General features: G+C 41.2%; 1 protein-coding gene and 1 long non-coding RNA gene across 7 annotated transcripts in view; one reads left to right on the top strand and one right to left on the bottom strand.

The window, feature by feature from the left end:
• Window positions 1-23,150, bottom strand: part of SH3RF1 (SH3 domain containing ring finger 1) — a 168,586-nt gene that overhangs the window by 106,282 nt on the left and 39,154 nt on the right. The window lies entirely within an intron of this gene.
• LOC132235392 (uncharacterized) lies at window positions 13,094-13,404 on the top strand. Its single transcript, XR_009453011.1, has 2 exons — window positions 13,094-13,196; window positions 13,326-13,404. It is a non-coding gene; the product is annotated as an uncharacterized LOC132235392 (long non-coding RNA).

Genomic DNA, 23,150 nt, shown 5'->3' with positions numbered 1-23,150 from the left:
TCCAACGTAAATAAAAGGTTTACTATTAAAAGTTCTGGGGACAAGGCCTGAAACTGAAACCCCATCTATCATGACTCAGAGGCGCGTCGAGAAACCCAGCAGCACAGGATCCTGGTTAAAACTGCAAACGCCAGCAGGGTCGGTCTACTTGGATTCACATCCAGGCTCCAGTAGGTAGGAGACATGCGTTAGGGCACAGTATCTAACATTCTCAAGCTTCAGTTTTCCCACCCGTAAATGCAAAAGTGCTTCATTTGGTCGTGATAATTAAACGAGACAGGATATGTAAGACATTTAGCACAGCACCTGGCAAATGTCAACTGAAGAAACCACCTTGAGTTCCCCAGAATGTACAGTTACCTCTGACCTCGGGATATGGAATTAAAGAGGAAGCGATTGTTTTTAGTCATTCAGCAAATATTTATTGAGTGCCTGCTTTGTGCCAGAAGTCTGGGTGCTGGGAGCTAAAGAACAGTGTTTGCACTGGGGCTCTAACAAAAACTGTTTCTTCCCCCGGCTTCTTCAGTTTAATGCCTACCTCCCTCCGTAGGAGGCTGGTTCCTGGTATGAGATCAACCTGTATTTTCTGTATTTTCCCTGTGCCCACACTTCCAGGCGAATAGAGCACGCATTTAACAACCTCAAACAGTGAGTCTCTGTGTGGATGGGGAATGGAGCCCGGGGTGCGCTGTACTGTTTCAATTTACCATCTCATCTGAAGGAAGGGATGTGGTTCTTTTTAAAGGGTCATTTAAAATAAAAGTCTTCGGCTTGTAGCCAGCCTGTAATTATTATTTGGGTTTAAAGCATAGTGGCCATTGTCTGAACCTCTGAAAACACAATGGCAGTAAATACCTATCTTCAGAAACCCGAGGATCAGACCATTGCAGGCCTATAGAAGTGCCTATTTCTAAAGACATAACATAATAATTTACCCTAGCAACTTCATGACAAGCAGAGAAACAGTTTAGGACAAAATGAAAGAAAGGCTAACCCCCTGGAGTTCCTTAGATACATTACTGTCATCAGATATTTGATCTTTTTTGCACCTCAAAAGTAAAACAATGAACTTGCCATTGGAAATGCTGAGGTGGTTGCTCTTCAATGAAAGAAACTTTGAAAGGTGACTGTGTGCTTTCTAAGCAGAAAAGGGGTGGGGGGAGTGAAGGAGGAAGACACGGCTTTCTGTATCTGATGGTAATGTAAGTGCTCCTGAACACTGTTTGGGACAGACCACGCATGTCAAACTCAAAGGCTCAGATGGGCCAAATAAACGAGGCATGCGGCCTGCGGGCAGAGAGTTGACATGCTCGGGCTAGACCAGCCGTGGGCAAACTACGGCCCGCGGGCCGAATCCGGCCGTTTGAAATGAATAAAACTAAAAAAAAAAAAGACCGTACCCTTTTATGTAATGATGTTTACTTTGAATTTATATTAGTTCACACAAACACTCCATCCATGCTTTTGTTCCGGCCCTCCGGTCCAGTTTAAGAACCCATTGTGGCCCTTGAGTCAAAAAGTTTGCCCACCCCTGGTCTAGGCTGTTCTTAGATAAAAAGGCCCAGGCCCACATAAGCTTGGGAAACAATGCACAAGACTAACAGTGCACCTTACCACTTACGGGCTCTAAGAAGGTTTGCAATAAAGAAACATGTTTATTTGTCCTTCAAAAGCATTTTTGAAAATTGCTTGACCAAACCCCACAGAACACACCTAAAGACTTGCTGTTATTTAGTACTTTGCAATTATGCCACATATTAACAGTTGCTAAAAGTGCATCCCAGAATATTAACTAACAACTCAAAACACATTACTGTTTGTAGTTCTCTCAAAATGAAGATAACCGGGGGTGGGTCTCTAATTGTTCCCCAATCCCTACCAGATATAGGAATTATCTCCTATAAATGTATAAATCATAGCTAAATGATATAAAGGAATGTAAGCTGTTTTGCCACTTTGGTTGAAGGTACACCCACAATAGTATCTGGCATATATTTGTTGGATGAAGGATTGAACAATCCTCATTTTATTTTCTGCCTTATTCTAGTCAAGAGATAGCTCTTCTGAATTCTCTTCCAGACTCCCGAGGAGGTACCAGCAGCCTGAGAGTCTATGAAAACATTTATTTAGGAGCACATTACAGAAGAAAGAACACTAACAGGCAGAGTTTAAAGTCTGGCTGCACTACTAACTAGCTTTGAGCAGTTGCTTTTGGCAAAACAGGAATTAAAACTGTTTTCATCCCCCAAGACTGCTGTGCAGAAAGTGCCTGGCATAATCCTAGTACACAGAAAGGTTCAAAAATGACCAGTCATCTCTCTCTCTCTCTCTCTCTCTCTCTCTCTCTCTCTCTCCCCCTCATTCTAGTTTACTCTTCCCTAACTTACACCCAGAGGAGAAAGAAACTCGGGGATAAGCAAAACTTTACAGTAGACTACTAAATGAGATAAAGGAAGCCAAAACAAATCCCACATTGAATGTGATAAAATAAGAAAGGCGCTTCTAAAGACGGTAATACTATTCCCCGCCCCTTTTCCTAAAGGTCTACAGTATTGTAGTTTCTTTCCATTTCTTTTTCTTTTTTTAATTTATTTATTGTTTAAGGCAGTGGTTCTCAACCTTCTGGCCCTTTAAATACAGTTCATGTTGTGACCCAACTTATAAAATTATTTTCGTTGCTACTTCATAACTGTAATGTTGCTACTGTTATGAATCGTAATGTAAATATCTGATATGCAGGACGGTCTTAGGCGACCCCTGTGAAAGGGTCGTTCGACCGCCAAAGGGGTCGCGACCCACAGGTTGAGAACCACTGGTTTAAGGTATTACAAGTACATATGTTTCCTTTTTCCCCCCCCATTGACGCATTTTGAGGTATACCTCTTCTTTTAACCAAACGAATGCAACAAAGCTTCCAGCACAATTATCCTACTCCTAGGAGATAATTGGTGATGGGAAAAATTAAATTTAACAATAAAATGGACCAAAAAAGTACCCTATTCCGAAAGGTTCATCGTCTTCCAATCAAAATAGCGCAGTTTTATGATAAAATAATATGCTATCTCTTTTCCTCCAACAGCCCTCAAACATAAAAATGTGCCAAAGTAAACCAATTTTAATGTTCCACATACACTAAAAACAATTACAGTATGAAGCTGGGTATTTAGTATGTACCCAATTTACACACAAAAAAAGACCATAGATACCATCAACTTCTCGCCTTTGAGGAGTCTGGGCTCCTATTTATCTTGTTTCTGGAATTTGAAGCAATTTATAACATTGAGAAGTTGATTTGTTGATTAGAAGACCTTATAAGAGGGCAGAAGCTCCTTTCTCTGTGTCAGTCAGTCATCCGTGAATGAAAGAACGATGGGAGTCACATATTAAAATGGAAATTCACCAGCGACGCGGAGTTACCTGATGTGCTGACAGACTAACAAGCGAGTCAAGAGAAATAGCTTCATTAAATGCGCTATTTACATTTCCAGTAAACCCAGTGTTTTAAAATCTTGACATTTGTTTTGAAACCAGATTCAAATTTAGTACATAGTGTTTCTTTGTTGGCAAGAGCTGCAAGAAAGTTAATGCCAATACGTCTAGCTATTTTACACACACTTCTTGTGTGTTAGGGTATCCGAGGACCTATGAATGAGGTCGAAATTAATACCACATGTATGACTTCGGAGGAACAGAAATGACTTGTCAGATTTCCATCACAGAAACTAATTTATATTTCTGCAATCTCACTGATAAGGCAGTAATAAGCATGGCAAACTCTCCCCAGCGCTCTCTCTTTTATATGAGTAACTGTGATTTTTGTACAAATAAGGTCAGATCACCTGAAAAATGCAGGCCAATTTCCAAGCAGGTCAAATATACTGCTCTAACCCGAGGGGCACAGAGCAGCACTGAGCCCACTCTCCTGGGGTTATTTTTAAGCCATCTGACCTCATTAAAGTGTTGACAAATACTCTCCTGTCAGAAAAACCTTCCAGCGTATTTTTTCACATAGTCACATGGCTAGTAACTCTGAGAGGAGCCCGATGACATCCTTAAGTGGACTAATAAATTTCTATCTTGCCCTTCCTTGAAATTTGCCAACACAGCACACTGACGCTGCGTGGAATTCGTCTGACTCGAGGTAAGGAAAGGAAGCCAGGAATATCGAAAGAATTTCTTAACAACACATACGCACAGGAAAACCCCAAATCCTGACTTGAGAAAACAAGCAAACCATATCCCCAGAGCGTCTCAAATCCCCTTTAGCTAAAAGGCCTCTGAAAAAGCAATCCCCACTCACGGGAGGCATTTATAGTTTAGCTATGCTGAGAATTCCCGGCCTTGTGCAGTTGGTTTTCCCCTCACTGTCAACACAGGAACAATACATACTTTTTAAAAAAATCCTGATACTCAAGGTTATTTTTCCACTGATTTTTAGAGAGGATGAAAGGGAGGGGGTGAGACAGAGAGAGAGAAACATCAATGTGAGAATTGGTTGCCTTCCAACCAGGGCCCGGGATGGAGCCGAGATACTTGCCCTCAACAGGAATCGAACCCGGGACCTTTCAGCCCATGGGCCGAAGCTCTATCCACTGAGCCAACCCAGCTAGAGCGAAATACATCTTTTTCATACGTATTTTTAAGTGGAATAAATAATGATGGAATTGCAGCAAAAGCATCAAGCAATCTGAGAGACACCTAACGTCTCTCTCAAGATCAATAATTTCAAGGAATTTAGAACAGTAGTTCTGATGAGGACTTCTGAATGTCAGAACACTACAAGAGAATACAGAGAAAATATGACAAAACCTATGAAATATTTACTGCTACAAATGACACAGCACTTCCAAATCCCTGAAAATGATGCCTTCGAGTGCCATACCTGACTCCAGTTACACGGGATGCTTTAAGTTCCACTGGATTCATGACCCCTTATACTAATTTAACTCCCAGGGGTCTGCCAACACTGCGTCAGAGTCTAACATTAAAACACACACACACACACAAAACTGCTCATAGGATTCAATAATATTAAGTAAATGAAGTCAAGAAACATTCGGGTCAAGCGCTTGCCATGTGCCGTGCTCTGTGAAAGTGCTATAAAGGTCAGTTATACTGAGAATCCCTGCCCCAGGCTCTCAGGATACCCCCGGGGCCTCAGAGGTCCCACCTTTATAGGGAATGCAGCAAAAGACACACCGAGCCATGGGAGAGGTAAGAAAGTTACGCTCCGTGCTGTCCTTTTACCAATGTCCTTTTACAACATGAATGGGGCAGTCATCTAAAATGAAATGAGGTCTGCTAACTTCTGGCTAGTCTACCATCTGCTAAAGCAAAATCCCCCCATTTTAAAACGAGTCACCACAATGCACTAACACCTTGCAGGACTAGACCGGCCTCTGAATCGACAGGAACCGGGGAAGAACTTGAGGAGCTCAGAGCTCTAGCTCTTTGTGGTCAGCTCCACGGTGGGCTAAGCTCTCGCCGCTGTGAGCTCCGCTGGGAAGATAAACTCCACAGTGGACTGTGATGGCCGGGCCTGTTGCAGCTGATCTACCTCTGTGGAGGACACTGTTCAGAAAGCTCCCCTTTCCTTCACTGCTTGGTGGGTCACAAACCACCAAGACACAACAGGGGACAAGAGGAGACGCGTTTGTTTATACAGGTGCCACTTGCCAAAGGAACAACCCTGCCAGCCGGGCTGGACTCCGATCACAGGGCTAATGACGACACCATGGGGGTGTCCTCCTGTACCTCACTGAGGAGCAGGCCTGGGGAAAACCCAAACAAAACCGGGTGAGTCGAGCCTCCAGTCTGATTTGGCAAGTTTTCATGTCTGCGGTGCAGAGCAGATAAAATGAAACATACTCAAGTAAAAGAACTTTATTTAGAAATGTAAAGATTTAACTCAGACTTGCTTATGTAAGGCCTCTGGCTTTGGTGTGTATGTGTGTTTTGTTTTGTTTTTCTAAAAGGAAATCACATTCCTTCACTAACCTCCTTCATCTATGCCCCTCCTGGCTGACTCCAAGACTCCAAGTATTAGCAGTTTCTGTCCAGAGTTTAAATGACCTTTGCCCTTCCACCCACTTTATCTTCTGTAGGAATTCCATTCATCCTATTGTTACCCACTGAAACCCATCATGCCCTCCCGTGCCCTCTCACTTTTACTTTATCCCTAAAGAAAGTCTTCAGACAGAAAGGAAATAGTTATCACTGGGTGGGGGTGGGGGGGTGAAAAATAAATTTTACACTATAAAGCTATACCTCTTTTTAGTAAGACAAACACAAAAGTTCCTAAAAAAAAAAAAAAAGATGTTATATGTGCAATCTCTTTTATGTTAGCTTTATAGTAACACTTGAAACATTGCTATCGAGTCAAATGTTACTTTTCTAATGATTTAGTAAATAAATACTTTTCATGCCTAACTATTAAATCAAATAAATACACATAACCTAAAAGGACAACTAGCATCTTTAATTATACCAATCCCAAATACAAAATGAGATGAAAATGGAGTTTTGAATCAAGCATCAAACTTCTAGTCTGAAGCTGCCGGCAGGCTTGCCTTGTCTACCTCCTTCATGCAGGCCGTGCTCCTAGAAAGCTGTCCAACATTTACTGCAAGTAATTTGACATTCAGGGGACAAAGCCAAGTAGGCTGTGAGCCCTAACCATGCGGGGGGGGGGGGGGGGGGTCGGGGGGGGGGGATCCCAGGCATGAATAAAATATAAGAATTGTTTTAAGGCTCTAGTTTCTATGGCTAAAAAAATAACCATGGGATTAGGTGTGTGTCTGGGGGGACGGGGGCGGGGGAGGTGGAGAGGAAAAAAAGATGAAAAGCACACCAAACAAAATTTTCCGGATGTCGTATGTTTGAATTCTCCTATCTACAGAATTTATCACCATGCACTGTAACTGCATCATTACTTCTCTACCTTCCCCAGTGAAATTTCAATCAGTGAGGACAGGGACCACACCTAGGTTGTAACTGTAGGATTCTCAATGTCAAGCTTGGCCCACGATGAGAGTCAGTAAATAGTACTAGAAAAATTAAATAATATGAGTTCTAACCCCGATTCCATCGTTAACTCCCACTGCGGCATAAATTACTCGAGTTTCCTGACCCTGCAAAATGTTGAAAGTAAGATACATAATATTGCAATATACCAGAAAGTGCTGTCACAGCTCACAGCACTCAGTAAGCGTCCAGTGTTCTCCTGTCTTCATGCCTTTACCTCAGTCCTCAGCTCTCTCCCCTCTGATAGGTCCTTCCATGCCCCCTCCCTCACCAATGCCTCTCTCCTTCTCACATCCATCTTGTCAGAGTCTTTCTGTCATTTTGCCCTTCTCTATTTCCTTAGTTTCTTCCTTCTGCTCCTCTTGCTGTTTATTTCCATTGCTTTACCACATTTGAAAACTGAAGATATTTTTCCTTCTAATTTACTCTAAGACAAAATATTTTATGTGACAACTTGGCTCCTACTCTAGATATGTTTTAACAACCTAAGATTATTTATAGCATGATGCAAAAATCGAAGCAAATGCTAATTTCATAAATAATAATGAAACATTATGCAGACTTTAGTTTATTATTTCCAAAACAGGTCTAGGCCTAATGGGGTGTTTAAAATTAAAGAAGCCCAGCCAGTGTGGCACAGTGGTTGAGCATCGACCTATGAACCAGGAGGTCTGGATTCAATTCCCAGTAAGGGCACATGCCAGGGTTGTTGGCTCGATCGCCAGTGGGGGAGGTGGGGGTGGGTGCAGGAGGTGCCCTTTCAATGATTCTCTCTTATCATTGATATTTCTATATATCTCTCCCTCTCCCTTCCTCTCTGAAATCAATAAAAATATGTTAACAAAAAAATAAATTAAATTAAAGAAAAAATCCTACTGAAATAGAATTGCATTTACCTAGTTTGTCAAAGAAAAGTTTCATAATAATAGGCACAACTTTGCATAATTATTTTATTTTTTGGGATGCAGCCTCAATGTTAGGCTGTAAAAAAAGAAACAAAACATGCTTTCATCAAAATAGAATTATTTATTTCCACAGGGCAATGTAAATAAAAACAAAAGACAAACCCTTATATCCTTAAATTCAAACTCCCATAAAAAGTCTCCACTCTACTGTCCACTCGTGAGGAGGTGTTGGTATTTCACCCCATTCTCTAAGGGACTAAATTCAAGATCAGCCTCTTGCCACCCTTCACTGGAGAACTCAAATAAGCAGTTATCACATCGGCACTTGGCCACTGTGAAAGGGAACCAGGTCAAGCTGCTCCAAAGTGCTTTAATCGGAATGAAGGCCTTGTGTGCTTCTGCAGCATTTTTATAATCAAAGTGGGAATGCTCCATGAACAATTAGAGCCTAGATAAGAGACAAATAAATTCTGTGTGTGATTAGTGGATGAAGGTCTTCACAGGTTTTATTTCAGGGAATTCGGGGAGTTTGTCAGAAGCCAATAAAACTGGCACAAAATTGCGCTGACCCCACCAGAAGTCGCCATCTGAATGACCACCACTCCCGACTCCACGTCACAGAGAGGGCTTTTCTAAGTGACATTAGCCCTAGCCAGTTTAGCTCAGTGGGTAGAGCATCAGCCCACAGACTGAAGGGTCCCAGGTTCGATTCCGGTCAAGGGCATGTACCTCGGTTGTAGGCTCCAGCCCCAGGGTGTGTGCAGAAGGCAACCAATCAATGTGTCTCCCTTATATCGATGTTTCTCTCTGTCTCTCCCCTTCCCTTCTACTCTCTAAAAATCAATGGAAAAATATCCTCAGGTGAGGATTAACAAAAAACAAAACAAAAAAAAGAGTGATATTAACTTCTATTTTACACCTTAATACCAAAAATATTAGAAAAACTGCAAAAACCAGATTTAGATACCTCTTCTCAACTATAGCTAATTAATGTCCCCAACTTTCATATCACTACTTAGCCTTTCACAAAAAGTGTTTATGAGAAATATTTCTGTAATATCTGTGATGTCTAGTTTCTAAAGTATCCCCTAAAATATCTAATCATTATTTTAAAAAGTCAAAATTTCCAGCTTGAAACAACAGAATGACACAATAACCCCAAGAATCTACATATATAAAAGGCTAAGTGGCCATCCGACCATCTGATCATCGGTACATATGACATGCACTGAACACCAGGGTGCAGAGGCTCAATGCAGGAGCTGCCAAGCTGCAGTGACTTGGCAGCGGCAGTTCTTGGGTGACGCACCCCGGAACCAGAAAGGGGGGAGCCCAATTCCTCGCCGGGCCACGTGATTCCACCTTCAGCTGTGGGTTACATTGTTGCTGGGGCACTGCTGGCCCTGAGTCTGGTTTACTGCTGGGCTGCAGTGACTTGACAGTAATTAATTTCCTTTCAATGTGCACGAATCCATGCACCGGGCCACTAGTCCTTTTAATATTTAAGCAAATATCCATTTTTTTTGCCTCACAATTTCCTTTCATTTCCCCCCTTTAAGTAGACTTTAATTTTAGAGTAGTTTTAGGTTCACACACACACAAAAAAATCAGCATTAATCAGAAGGGATTTCTCACATACTCTTTGACAGCACACATGCACAGCCTCCCCCACAAACCTCCCCCACCAGAGGGGTACATTTGTGACAATCGATGTATCTACACTGACACATCTTTATCATCCAAAGTCCAAATTTTAAGTTAGAGTTCACTCTTTTTTTATTTTTTTTTATTTTTTAATATATTTTATTGATTTCTCACAGAGAGGAAGGGAGAGAGATAGAGAGTCAGAAACATCGATGAGAGAGAAACATCGATCAGCTGCCTCCTGCACATCTCCTCCTGGGGATGTGCCCGCAACCCAGGTACATGCCCTTGACCGGAATCGAACCTGGGACCTCTCAGTCCGCAGGCTGACACTCTATCCACTGAGCCAAACCGGTTTCGGCCACTCTTTTTTTTTAATGATAATATTTTTAAATTTTTTTAATTGTAATTTTTTAGAGGGGGTAGAGAGAGAGGGAGGGGGGAGAAATGCTGATGTGAGAGAGAACCATCAGTCTGTTGCGTCCCGCATGTACCTGGACCAGGTATCGAACCTGCAACACGGGTAATGTGCCCTGACCAGGAACGGAACCCACCACCTTTTGGTGTAAGGGACAACACTCCAACCAACTGAGCCACACTGGCCAGGACTAGAATTTTCTCTTGATGTTGTACAGTCTATGGGTTCTGACCAATGAATAATGACATCCACTTAATATTATAGTATTATACACAATATAGTTTCACTGCTCCAAAATTCCTCCATCCCTCCACCATAATTCCTGGCAACCACTGATCTTATTGTCTCCATAGTTTTACCTTTTCCAGAATGTTGTATATAGTTGGAATCACACAATATGTAGCTTTTTCAGATTGGCTTCTTTCACTAAGCAATATGCATTTAAGATTCCTCCATGTCTTTTCATGGCTTGGTAGCCCATTTCTTTTTAGTACTGAAAAATACTTCATTGTAGCACAATTTATCCGTTCACATACTGAAGGTAATCTTGGTTGCTTTTAAGTTTTGGCATTTATGCTATAAACACCCATATGAACATAAATTTTGACTCATTTGAGTAAACATCAAGTAGCACAACTGTGGATCATATGCTAAGAGTATGATCAGTTTTGTAAGCAACTGCCAAACTGTCTTCCAAAGTGTCTGTACCATTTTGCATTACCATCAGCAATAAATCAGAATTTCTATTGCTCCACAACCTCAACAGCATTTGGTCAGTGTTCTGGGTTTTGGCTGATTTAATATGTGTGTGGTGGCTATCTCATTGTGGTTTTAATTTGCACTTCCCTGATGACATATGATAGGGAGCATTTTCCCACATGCTTATTTGCTATCTGTATAAAGTCTTTGGTGAGGTGTCTGTTCAAGTCTTTTGCCCAGTTTTAGTAAGGTTGTTTGCTTTCTTATTGTTAAGTGTTAACTCTTGTAGATCTTCTTATTCTCTTGATGGTGTCTTTTGAAGAGCGAATTTTTAATTTTGATAAAGTCCAGCTTCTTAGCTTTTCCTTCATGGACTGTGCCTTTGGTGTTGTATCTAAAAAGTCATCATCATATCCAAAGTCATCTTGATTTTCTTCTGTGTTATCTTCGAGGAGTTTTATACTTCGGCATTTTATATTTAGGTCTATGATTCATTTTGAGTAAGTTTTTGTGCAGGGTATAAGGTCTGAGTCTAGATTCATTTTATTGCATGCTGATGTCCAATTTTTCCAGTAGCATTTGTTTAAAAGACTATCTTTTATCAATTAAATTGTCTTTGATCCTATGGCAAAGATCGGTTGACGGTATTTATGTAGGTCCACTTCTGAGCCTTCTATTCCAGCAGCTGCCAACCTTTCAGACCTCACAGACCACCAGTTGGCGACAACTGTTCTATTCTATTCCATTGAATATTTGTCTGTTCTTTTCAAAACCACCCTGTCTTGATTACTATTAGCTTTGTATTAACTATTGAAGCCAGGGAGTGGCATTACACCAACTTTGTTCTTCTTTGGCTGCGCTGGGTCTTAGCCTCTCACATAAACTCTGGAATCAGTTTGTTGATATCCACAAAATAACAGAATTCAATGGGATTGCATTGAATTTAGAGATCAAATCGGGAAGAACTGATACCTTGACAACATAGAGTTTTCCTATTCATAAACATGAAGTATCTCTCCACTTATTAAGTTCTGCTTTGATTTCTTTCATCACAGTTTTATAGTTTTCTTCATATAGATTTCATACATATTTTGCTAGAGTTATACATAAGTATTTCATTTTTGGACATGCTAATGTAAATAGTTATGTGTTTTTAATTTTGAAGTCCACTTTTGGGGGGTAAATTGTCTATAGCTTCCCTTACTTATTTTGTCATTGTTGTGAGTATAAATATAATATATGCAATGACTACTATGGAGCATAAAAATGTCTGTTCAGAAATAAGAAATGCTTTCTCCTCGTGTTTTCATGTCAAAGACTCATGTTATGCTCTTAATATATGAGGATGATCTCATGAGAGCAATTCATTTGAAAATTATATCAACATGTGCAAAGCAGTATAACTGTCTAGTTATTCCAAGCAAAAATTATTTTCTTTAGTCTACCAGATACACACACACACACACACACACACACACACACTTGTTATATATAACAATTGGTGTATTTAACTATTTCTTTAAAAGAATAAACTAATAAAATCAAGTTAGAAATAAAGTTTTAAAAAAGTTAGAATAAAAAGGTAATAAAAACTGTCTTGGGATACCACCACCATACAATGAAGGTGGACTAGACTGATAGACCATGGAGAGAAAGAAAGGCCCAGGCAGACTTTGCTGAGGTGCCAGACATGAGGGTGAAGCACCTTGAATGTTCCAGCCCCAGCCAGGCCCCCCACTGAGTACAGTCTAATGAGTGACCCCAACTGATATAGCACATGGGACAGAAGAACTGCACAGCTGAGCTCAACCAACCTAAGAATCATGAGAAATAATAAATTGTTGTTTTAAGAAATAAGATTTAGTGGTGGTTTATTACACAACAATAAACGGCAATATAACAACAGGAAATTATCTTCATAACTTGGATAAATACAAATTTCTTAAACATACAGTCAAATCTATTAAAAGGAATTATTCTTCCATTCATTTTGCATATTCATTAATTACTAACTCAAAAATTATTTTTGGAAAGATAGTTAAGTCTTCAGGATTTTTCTTGCTGTTTACATTTTTGGTAATGAAATTCATTTGGCATTTCATCTTTTACAGTTACATTTTACAATAAAATACCACTTAGTGCCTTGTCTGGTAGACTTCCCATGGCCTTCAACTAAAGAAGCTAGTTTAGAATTGAAAATCTGCCTGATATTATTTTTTACATGGTCGAGGAAGGCTTGGTTAACCACCATGAGCTGGGCAGGCTGGACAGCACCAATGCCAATAAAGGCAATTATGAGGAAAACAGATTAATCTGGGAAGAAGTCTAGAAATTAAACCAAAGCCAACAACTAGGCAACAGAGAAATGACCAACAAAGCTGTCTCCATCAGGAATGTCTGTCACCAGGCAGTGAATCAGAAACAGGAAATCAGGGTAGATAATGGCTAGTAAAATCAGAGAAAAATCAGTCAGCAAAGGGCCCAGAATACTAGTCTGGAGCTCAGAGGTAGACAAGTTACTAAACCAGGGGTTCCAGCCTGGCATTGACCTATGAGTCAGGAGATCATGGTTAGATTCCTGGTCAGGGCACATGCCTGGGTTGCACACTCGATCCCCAGCAGGGGGCGTGCAGGAGGCAGCCGATCAATGATTCTCTCTCATCATTGATGTTTCTATCTCTCCCTCCCCCTTCCTCTCTGAAATCAATAAAAATATACTTCTTTAAAAAATTAAACAAACAAAAAATTACTGGGTCTCTTCAATTTCCCTAAGAAATGTCCTATGATCCTCCAAATCACTACAGTACAAAGAAAAGTCTACATATTTTAACTTCCAGCATGATATTAATTCAAATGTGAATGCTTTTATCCCTTGGGGGTAATAAACAATAGCTAGGGTTTACATCAGAATCAAGTTTGATAGAGTCATCTTTATTTTAAATGTGCATGTACAAATTTATACATATAATACAACACACACATATACATACACACACATATACACATACATTTGGAGGGTTAAATATTTTGTTAAAGTATTTAAATATTTGCCCCTCTCCCCATAAAAATCACAGGCCTGAACTGAAACTCCTTTCACCCATTTTCCTGGAGCTGGGACCAGGAGCCTCTAGATGGGGGTTCAGCCACTCTCAACGCAGGGACGGGGAAGGCTGTGGAACAGGACCGAAAGGGAACACCACAACCCATGGTCCAAAATGAGGCAAAGCCCAAGTCATGTATTGTTAGCCTAAGATTTAGAGCAGCATTAACTGTTTAATTGTAGCTGGCTGAAGCTAATGTTAAAATGCATTCGAGGGTTGCAACATAGGTTAGCGTCTAATAAATACATGAATTAAATTAATGGGAAGAAGCATCTCAGAATTTTGTGCTTTTTTTATTGTGGGTTTTTTTAATCCTCACCCAAGTATATTTTTTCCATGAATTTTTAGAGAGAGTGGTATGGAGGGAGGAAGGGAGGGAGAGAAACATCAATGTGAGAGAGATACATCGATTGCCTCCCGCATGCACACCAACTGACTGGGGTGGGAATCAAACCCGTGACCCTTTGGTGCCTGAGCCAATGCTCTAACCATTGAACAACACCAGCCAGGGTGCATCTCAGAATTTTAAAATATTAAGTAGAGGTAATCTGGAAGTAAAATTGTGCTTCAGGTCATTAGGAGTTAACCATTCTTTCAAGGTGTCTTAAAACCTAATGATCTACAATATTTAGAAGTCAGATGTTTGATGGATCCACCCTCTGAAACATAGCCCTGAGCACAGACACATGATTCCTCCACACAAATACAACTTACCACAAACTCCTTAATTACCCTTCCTTACATAACAGAGAGTTCACTGTAAGTCCAGTTATCTGACTTGTTGACTCATAAAAAGTCAGGCGGAGTAGCTGATAGGTGCGGCACGATAAGGTGGAGGAGATGAAGCCTACAGCCCGACCTCACACAAGACAGAGAGAGAAACAGACTCTAGCCTGTGCTGTGGCTCAAAGCACCCGGAGTGTAGGTAATGGAGGCGATCCAAATCCCCCGGAATGGGTCCATCTGTGTGGTGTAGTCTTTGCTCAGTCGATGTGAGGAGTACTTGAAGTAGTGAAGGAAAGACTGAATTAAAATTACAAAAAAAAAAAAAAAAAAGGTTCTGGTATTTGACATAATAAATTCCAGTTAGATAAATAAATATTCATCCAGGAGAACACCTTATTTCCTAATCAATGTCAAATAAAGGAGCCACTGCTTTATTTTCAAGGTTTGCTTCCTAAAAGAAAATATTTCAATCCTATCAAAGATTGCTAAAAAACTAACGTGCTCTCCTCTGAAATCCCTTAACAAATATTTGAGGGATGTGTATAAGGGGCAGCTTGTGTTTGTTCTACTCTGTCTACTGTTTTCTGTTTCCTTTAGCCTGTTTGCAGGCCAAGGGCCCGAGGGCCAGCAGACAGCTGCTCTAACTATTCTAAGAGCCCAAGTTCAAGAACCACGTTCATGCATTCTTTTTGTTTGTTTGTTTTTTCATGTATTCTTGCTGTTGCAACCAAGGGTTTATAAATGTAGATGAAAGTACTTCTTCATTTGTGCCCTTCTACTATTTCCTCTTATCAAGCAAGCAATCACTTGAATCAATAACTTACTTGTCACCCTCTGCAAAATCATTTTATCCACGTAAATGTCATGCTTTTCATCCCCAGATTTTTATTAAGTCTCAGCTGACTAGAATGATAACTTGGATAGACAGGTTTTTTTATTAACAATCAGCATCCATGCAATCAATTAAAATTAGCCTCTGGTAATCTCAATTAGGGGGAACACAGAAGGAAGGAAAGAACAACAGAGGAAGGAGAAACTTCTGGTTTATGTTTCAATGAAATACTAAATTTACTTCAAATCAGTCAAAGGGAATCATCTGTGAGCAAACCTCACACTGCATTGCCCATCTCTAACAAAGAGAGAAGTAACTAACGCAGGACATTATTGTGTGTCATAAGCCAAGTCATGCTTAATTTTCACAACTGTAATAATGAAATTTAAATTGTCATACTTTTATTTCTTTACTCTGATCTTCTTATAACTACAACTGGCAGACAAACATCCAGTGGTGTCCAAAGCTAGCTGACTCTTCACATGAAGAATAAATTTCATTTTAAATACATGTCATTTCATGAGTTCTAAGATTAAATATTTACACTAGCTTTCCTCAGTCAAAAATGAATGAACCCAATGAATCTCTTTGATCCTCTCCTTGTGGGATGCATTTGCCTTTCCCCAGTACTTTTAGAGTGCATACTTTGGCAAGGGTGGATTGGGGAGTGGGCAGGTCTTGGCGGGGGGAGGGGTGGAATGGTAGGGGGGGACACATGCTTTGTTCCAAGAAAGCAACCATCACCTGGCCATTGGCCATTTTAGCAATTTGAAATCTTGCCCACCTTCCAGCGGTCTGGGCACCTGAGCACCCAGCTCCAGTGGAATTAGCTACCACTGCTGGGTTCCTTGGTGTAACAACTGGCCCACGAAGCCCCAGAGAGTTCATAATTATGCAACCCAAAGCCTGAACCGACTAACAACCTCTGATTATTTATTGGTATGTAACGCACAGAGAAACTTGTAATTACATGAAAACGCAATCTGGAGTAAGAATCTACAAATCCATACATTTTATGAGGTGAGTATCTGTAATTTTCAAGAACAGAGTCATTGCAGAGGTTTTCATTATTGTGAGATTTAATGATACTGAAGGTCAGTCACAGGTAAAATTTGCCTTAAAGGCAGAGATTTAGCAGAAGAGTAATTCTGGGTTAGTTAAAAGTCTTTGAACATCACGTGTCAGAGTAGTTTAAACACAACCTAACTTTAATACCAAAAGGTCTCAAGTGGTTACTCAGAAATGAGAGGCACACACTGCATTTTATACGGCTTTCAAACTGCTGACATGACATCACTCTGTGCTCTCTGGTGAGCAGGAGTAATCCTCAATGGCATCGAGATGAGAGGCTAAGCCCAGAGCCACAGGCAAGTCATGATTTTATTCTTTTTGTCATTTTTCTTTCAAGTGGAAGATTCTTAACACTCTCTGCTTCTGACAATGTTTATAAACACAATTCTGAGTAGCATTTAAACACACACACACACACACACGCACACACACAGGTCTTTCCAACAAACTGTGATGGACAATCTACCAGCCGAGAGTCCTCATCGCACAGACATGGATTTGGAAGCACTTTTGAGATCTACTTTCCACAGAAATAACACTCAAAAATTTCCCAAAATGTTGGTGTTGATCTCCAACAAAGAAAAGCAATGTCTAATCCAAGATTGACCATAACCAACTAACTATACTGATAATTCTGTCCTGGGAAATTTTGGAAAACAGTAACATTGGATAAGAAGGTTCAGCCAAATACATGCATTGAGCTAAAACTTTGTTCAAGACAGTATTTCATCCTATATAATAAAAGCCTAATATGCTAAGCGTCCGGTCGTCTGGTCAGCCATTCAGCCAATCAAAGCAAATATGCTAATGATATGCTAAGGCCGCTCAACTGCTTGCTATGACATGCACTGACCACCAGGGAGCAGACAGTCAACCAGTCAACCAGTCGCTATGACATGCACTGACCACCAGGGGGTAGACGCTCCGATGGGTAGGTTAGCTTGCTGCTGGGGTCTGGCTGATCGGGAATGAGCAAGATGGGCCACACATGCCCTGGAGCCCTCCCGCGATCCCTCCCCAGTTGGCCAACCTCCCGCATCTCTCCCTGGCCCCAATCGTGCACCGGTGGGGTCCCTCGGCCTGGCCTGCGCCCTCTTACCATCCGGGCTGAGGGCCCCCCCACACACACAATCCCAAGTGCATGAATTTTGTGCACTGGGCCTCTAGTTTTAACATATAAACACTAGACTCCTTATAACACATCTTATCATTTACAATTAAAGGGGACATCTTTTATGCCTTACAATATTAAGAACATAGCTGTTAAATCCAAGGTGATACAACATTTCATCTGTTACTCCCTAAAATTTGCCATGAATTTTAAAATTCACCATTCACATAATATCTGCATTCTACAATTCTGATAGCCTTTTATTAGAGGGGTCCTATATATAGGATCTTTTTAGAGCACACAGAGTGAGCTGCTAAGCTAAAGCATAAATTAGTGCTTAGTGGATAAACAGACTAGAAACATAATAAACTATACAATTCATCCTTCTATAAGCCTTCCTCCCCTCGCCCATCTCAAAAAGTCTCTACTACTAGATTTTTCTTATAATATTATCGAGTGCCAACGTCCATTACGTAATAATATATATTCAACCCATTTGCTTTTTTTAAGGTTGGCTTATATTTCCTCCCAAGCCAAAGCACACCACAATGTAAAATCAGCAATGTGGTGATTATTACAAGGTTTACATTATAAATCATTGGCTGTTCTGTATATTTTGACAACTTCCTAACAAGGATTTAAGATAATAGAATTAACTCCAAATTAACAAGTGTTGGCTAAATACCATAACAAAATAATAACAAAGTCTGCTACAATAAAAGTGGAATCACAATCTGAGGGGCAAATTTCAGTCAGTTTATTGCTTCCCTCGTTAATCTTTCACCTGCTAAAATGCATTTTACAACCAAACGCGAGAAAGAACTTAACGTTAACAACTCTCTGCCGTGTGACACTTTAACTTTTATGGAACATGTTTATTCCCCGCGTTCCACCCGGCTCCCTACCAGGCCTCCACTACATGAGCTCAGCTGAAAAAACTCAGTATGAAATGAAAAGTTCTGAGCGTCTGACTACGAAGCAGACTGGGTCGTTGTAAATGCTGTGTAAAGAGCATCCCCGAACTCTTGTGCATTTTTATGAGGTCCAGTGCCGTGGCCCACCTGGCTTGCCCAGCTGCAGCTCTTCCCCAAGGTGAAGCGCACCCAATATTGCCTCCAACTTTCTTCCCCACTGGCATCAGTCCTCCAACAAGCAGGCTCCTTTAGGACACTCCCCCAGGGCCTTCTATGCATGAAACTTCAAGGGGGGACCTTTCTCTTAAGAAGGTACAAAATGACACCTATCCGCCCTAGTTGCTGTTGCTCAGTGATGAGAGCGTGGCTCCCCCACCCCTCCCACCTGTCCCGGCGCACTGAAGGCTCTACGGTTCAATTCCTGATCAAGGGCATGTACCTGGGTTGCAGGTGCAATCCTCGGCCCCTGTGCGTGCAGGAGGAAACCAGTCGATGTGTCTCTCTCACATCAATGCTTCTCTCTCCCCACCCCTTCCTTCCACTCTCTCTCTAAAAAAATCAATGAAAAAAATATCCTCGGGTGAGGATTAAAAAAAAGACACCTATCCAACTGACAGGTAACGGATGCCCTGAGTGCAAAGTGCCGTCCGTATTCAGCACATGGGACAGTAGGATGACATGAGGCAGGCAAGTGTCAGACATGTGCTCGTTCACTCCGTTCGTATCTTAAACTGATTCTACTCCGCATCTTAAAGTGACTCATATCGCCGAAACCGGTTTGGCTCAGTGGATAGAGCGTCGGCCTGCGGACTGAGGGGTCCCAGGTTCGATTCCGGTCAAGGGCATGTACCTGGGTTGCGGGCACATCCCCAGTGGGGGATGTGCAGGAGGCAGCTGATCGATGTTTCTGGCTCTCTATCTCTCTCTCCCTTCCTCTCTGTAAAAAATCAATAAAATATATTTTTTTTAAAAAAGTGACTCATATCTTAAAGTGACTCAGTCAACTAAGGTTTATTGAACACCGTGAACACGGCCTAAGTGTTGTTCCCTACCCTGGGAACAGGACAGGCAACCTCACTGCTGCCACGGAGCTTACTTTCCACTGGAGGAGCTAGACAAGCAGATCCACAAATAAGTATGCAGAAAAGAGTCAGGCAGTGGTAAATATAAAGTGATTTGGGGGATTTCTATGAGACTGATCACTGAGGTGATATGTGAGCAGAGAGTAGAAGGGAGGGAGAAAAGAAGGGATTCAAAGGGTCCAAAGCTACTGCATTCACCCAGGAAATGTGACAGCGAGGACGGGGTGGTTTACAGTGGACATGCTGAAAAGTATCGGGGTATTTGGAAGGAAGAGACATCAGATTGGGCCTAATGTGGCTTGCCCAGTTGGAGCAGAGTGCTGAAGCGGGAAGTCAAAGATGAGGTTGGAACGGGGAGTTGGACTGGATTGCGAAGGGCCTGGAGAGCCAGCCCAAATGTGTGGCCTCGTTCTACAGGTGACGGTACTGAAGAAGGACTTCATGTTTAAGCAGAGTAAGCCAATAGCCGTGTGCAGGCTAAATGGACGAGAGAAGAGATTGAAGAGAGGGAGGCCAGTCCTGCAGCAGGCTCTGCACCGATGAATCCAAAAAGCAACACAAAGACAAAGGAAGTGCTGGAGGGACCAGCTGATCCTGAGAGTCAGCTCTGGGAGACAGGAGGATGGTGGGGCCATGGACAAAGCCAGGCACCATGGAGAGAGAAGAGGATGTGAGAAGAAAGGCAGTGTGTCCAGTTTTGGGCACAATGGGTTTGAGTGCTGGCCAACTGCACATGTAGGAGAATCAGTTGAATATGTGCAACCAGAGCTCAAGCACCGGTGAGGGCTGGGATCAAGGTCTGCCAGTCATCATCGCCATGGTGACCCTTAAAAGTCACGTGTCTGAAGTTGTGTTACCACCAGAGAAGGGGTGGGCAGAGAAAATCTTGGATAGAATTCTGGGCACAGGAGAACGGAAAGAGGCGGTTTCAAGAATCTAGCTGTGTGCAAAAAGGTCACCTGCCCAGATGTGAAGGAGGATAAAGACAGAAAAATCTGATGGATTCTGTGACTAAGAATTCGCAGGAACTGTCTAGAGTGCAATTTCATCAAGAGAGAAAGGAAGTGAGTCAGTCTAGGAAATGTAGATGAGCACACACTATCTGTCAAGGCTTGGTTATAAAAGGAAGGTAATAAAAGGAGCGGTCGCTTGATGAAGTAGCAGATTTGAGGGGAGGGGTGTGTGTGTGTGTGTGTGTGTGTGTGTGTGAGAGAGAGAGAGAGAGAGAGAGAGAGAGAGAGAGAGAGAGAGAGAGAGAGAGAGAAGAGAGAGAATATGAATTTGAGGAGCTTAAAGAGAAAAATCAATGGAAAGGGAGAGACTAAATTGCAGGGATGAAACCATCTACTAAGGAACAAGATAACAGAAGAGATGGGCAGACAGGATACCCTTGGAGAGAAGGGACAGAGAAGATGTGACCCGCAGTGGCTGCCGGGTTGCTGACAGCCCCCTCTGACCAAGACTGGAGACAGGAATATGTGAAGTGATGGGGTGACCAATGGGGCAAGGAATAATATGCTAATATACTTCTGATCACTACTTTTAGGAAGAACAATATTCTGACTAATGCCATTATTCTAGATAACGCCTGGCATCGGAACAACCAAACGCTGTGACTCAGTGTGCCTCCTTTGTTGAATACCCTTCATGTGAATGAAAGAGGTGGGTGGTTACGTACCTTTGGCAAATGAAGAAGAACTTTTCCAGACAATGCAAAGCACATTGTATTTTTAAAAAGTGTATTTTGTTTCTGAAAATAATTTAAACTCCTACTTTGTTTGTCTTTCACACTCACTTGACATTTACAATTCTCTTTCAACTTCATAAATCAAAAGGATTCTGCTTTTTGCCATAGTTGTCATGTGTATATATCAAGTTTTTTCCTGGTTACCATAACACCACCATTCCACAGCAGGGAAAAGCAAAATATATATAATGCTATAACAAGGAAAAATAGGGTGGAGCCTGACTTTTTTTAAAAAAAGGAGCAGGAAAAAACACAGAAAACATAGATGAATTAAACATAAAATAATCAATCATATCACATGCTAACTACCCCTCCCCCCAAAACAGAAAAGGCACAGCCAGCAGCAAATGTTTAGGTTGGGACCCTTTTTAATATTTGGCCATGATGTACCATCAATTTTATAGGAAACTACTATCGATAATGAAAATATATCTTTGTAACTATATTTTACAGTGTGCCAAAATGGTCAGTGAAGCTAAAGCCTTATAATAACTGTAATTAGGTGAAGAACTGAACCAATTAAAACAACATTACTTACCCCTAATTCTGAACCTCAATTACCTCACTGGTTTTAAAAACACACACAAAAAAAGAATTGAGAGTTCAATTAGTTCCAATTACAAAATGATAAAAATAGGAAAGAATTTCAAAATCACAAGACTACACCATAGATCAATAACCTATTTTTCAAATGACTCTTAAATTTATTAAACACTAAAAGGATTCAAAATGGCAAACGAGAAACAAAGAACTATTCCCTATTTCACATCTTTTAAAACAGTTCTTCTTGAGGAAACTGCATGCGTCTCCAAATATTTCATCTCTCACTGATAGGTACACGGCAACATGATTCATGGAGACCATCCATGGCTCCAAAAGTATGTGGTTTTCTTAACAGGTGTCAGGTGTCAGGTTGGAATTTATGCTTTACAACTTGTAATGGAGCCCACAGCAACATAATGCTCCTTTTAAAATCTGAATTAGCATTTCACTTTCTGAAACATTTGGCGGGGGTAGCTGGGATCCCTGGGTGTTCCATAACCTCTATGCATTATTTATTGTACTATACTACCATACTGATCTACAATTACTCTCTGTGTGCCTTTCTCCACTGGTGGACTGGAAACAACTTGAGAGTAGAGACTACATGTCCCCAGGCAGCAGAAATGTTCCATCCAGATAAACCCTGACACTATTTTATTTTTTTATCCTCACCCAAGGATATGTTTATTGATTTTAGAGAGAGGGGTAAAGAGAGGGAGAAACATCCATGTGAGAGAGAAACATCAATCGGTTGCCTCCGATATTTGCCTCAACGGGGGATTGAACCCGCAATCTAGGTATGTGCCCTTACGAGGAATTGAACTGGCAACCTTTCGGTGTGTGAGATGACCCTCTGACCAACTGAGCCACCCATCCAGGGAAAAGCCAGCCACTTTTAAGAGGAATGTCAAAGGGCAATGGAATAGCTCTAATGGAATCTCACGCATGGATACATATACCATTTTTGGGTACTTGAGCAGAATCTACAGCATTCCAAAATGCTTTCATTCAGGAAACTTATAAGGAAAACTTTTTGAAAATAATGCCACAAGAGTAAATGAAGGGAACTCCATAAATCCTGGAGTCATGAAGTGATTCTAAATCCCAAATGCCTGATCTGAACTTTATTAAGGGATTTTCTTTCCTATAAAAGTAGCATAATGCATTTCCAATTCTTGTCTTTCTTCAACAAGCTGTCTCTCTATGCTACTTTTTCAACTGTTTCCAAGAGCCACCGGCAGAGCTTCATTGATACATATTTTAAATGCATACCTTCAATTAGAACTAAAAACCTGCACCAGAAAATATTGGCTGTGATTCAAATCCAGGTAATT

This window comes from Myotis daubentonii, chromosome 5, assembly GCF_963259705.1.
Source record: "Myotis daubentonii chromosome 5, mMyoDau2.1, whole genome shotgun sequence".
Classification (NCBI taxonomy): Eukaryota; Metazoa; Chordata; class Mammalia; order Chiroptera; family Vespertilionidae; genus Myotis; species Myotis daubentonii.
This window is presented reverse-complemented; position numbering and strand designations above follow the sequence as displayed.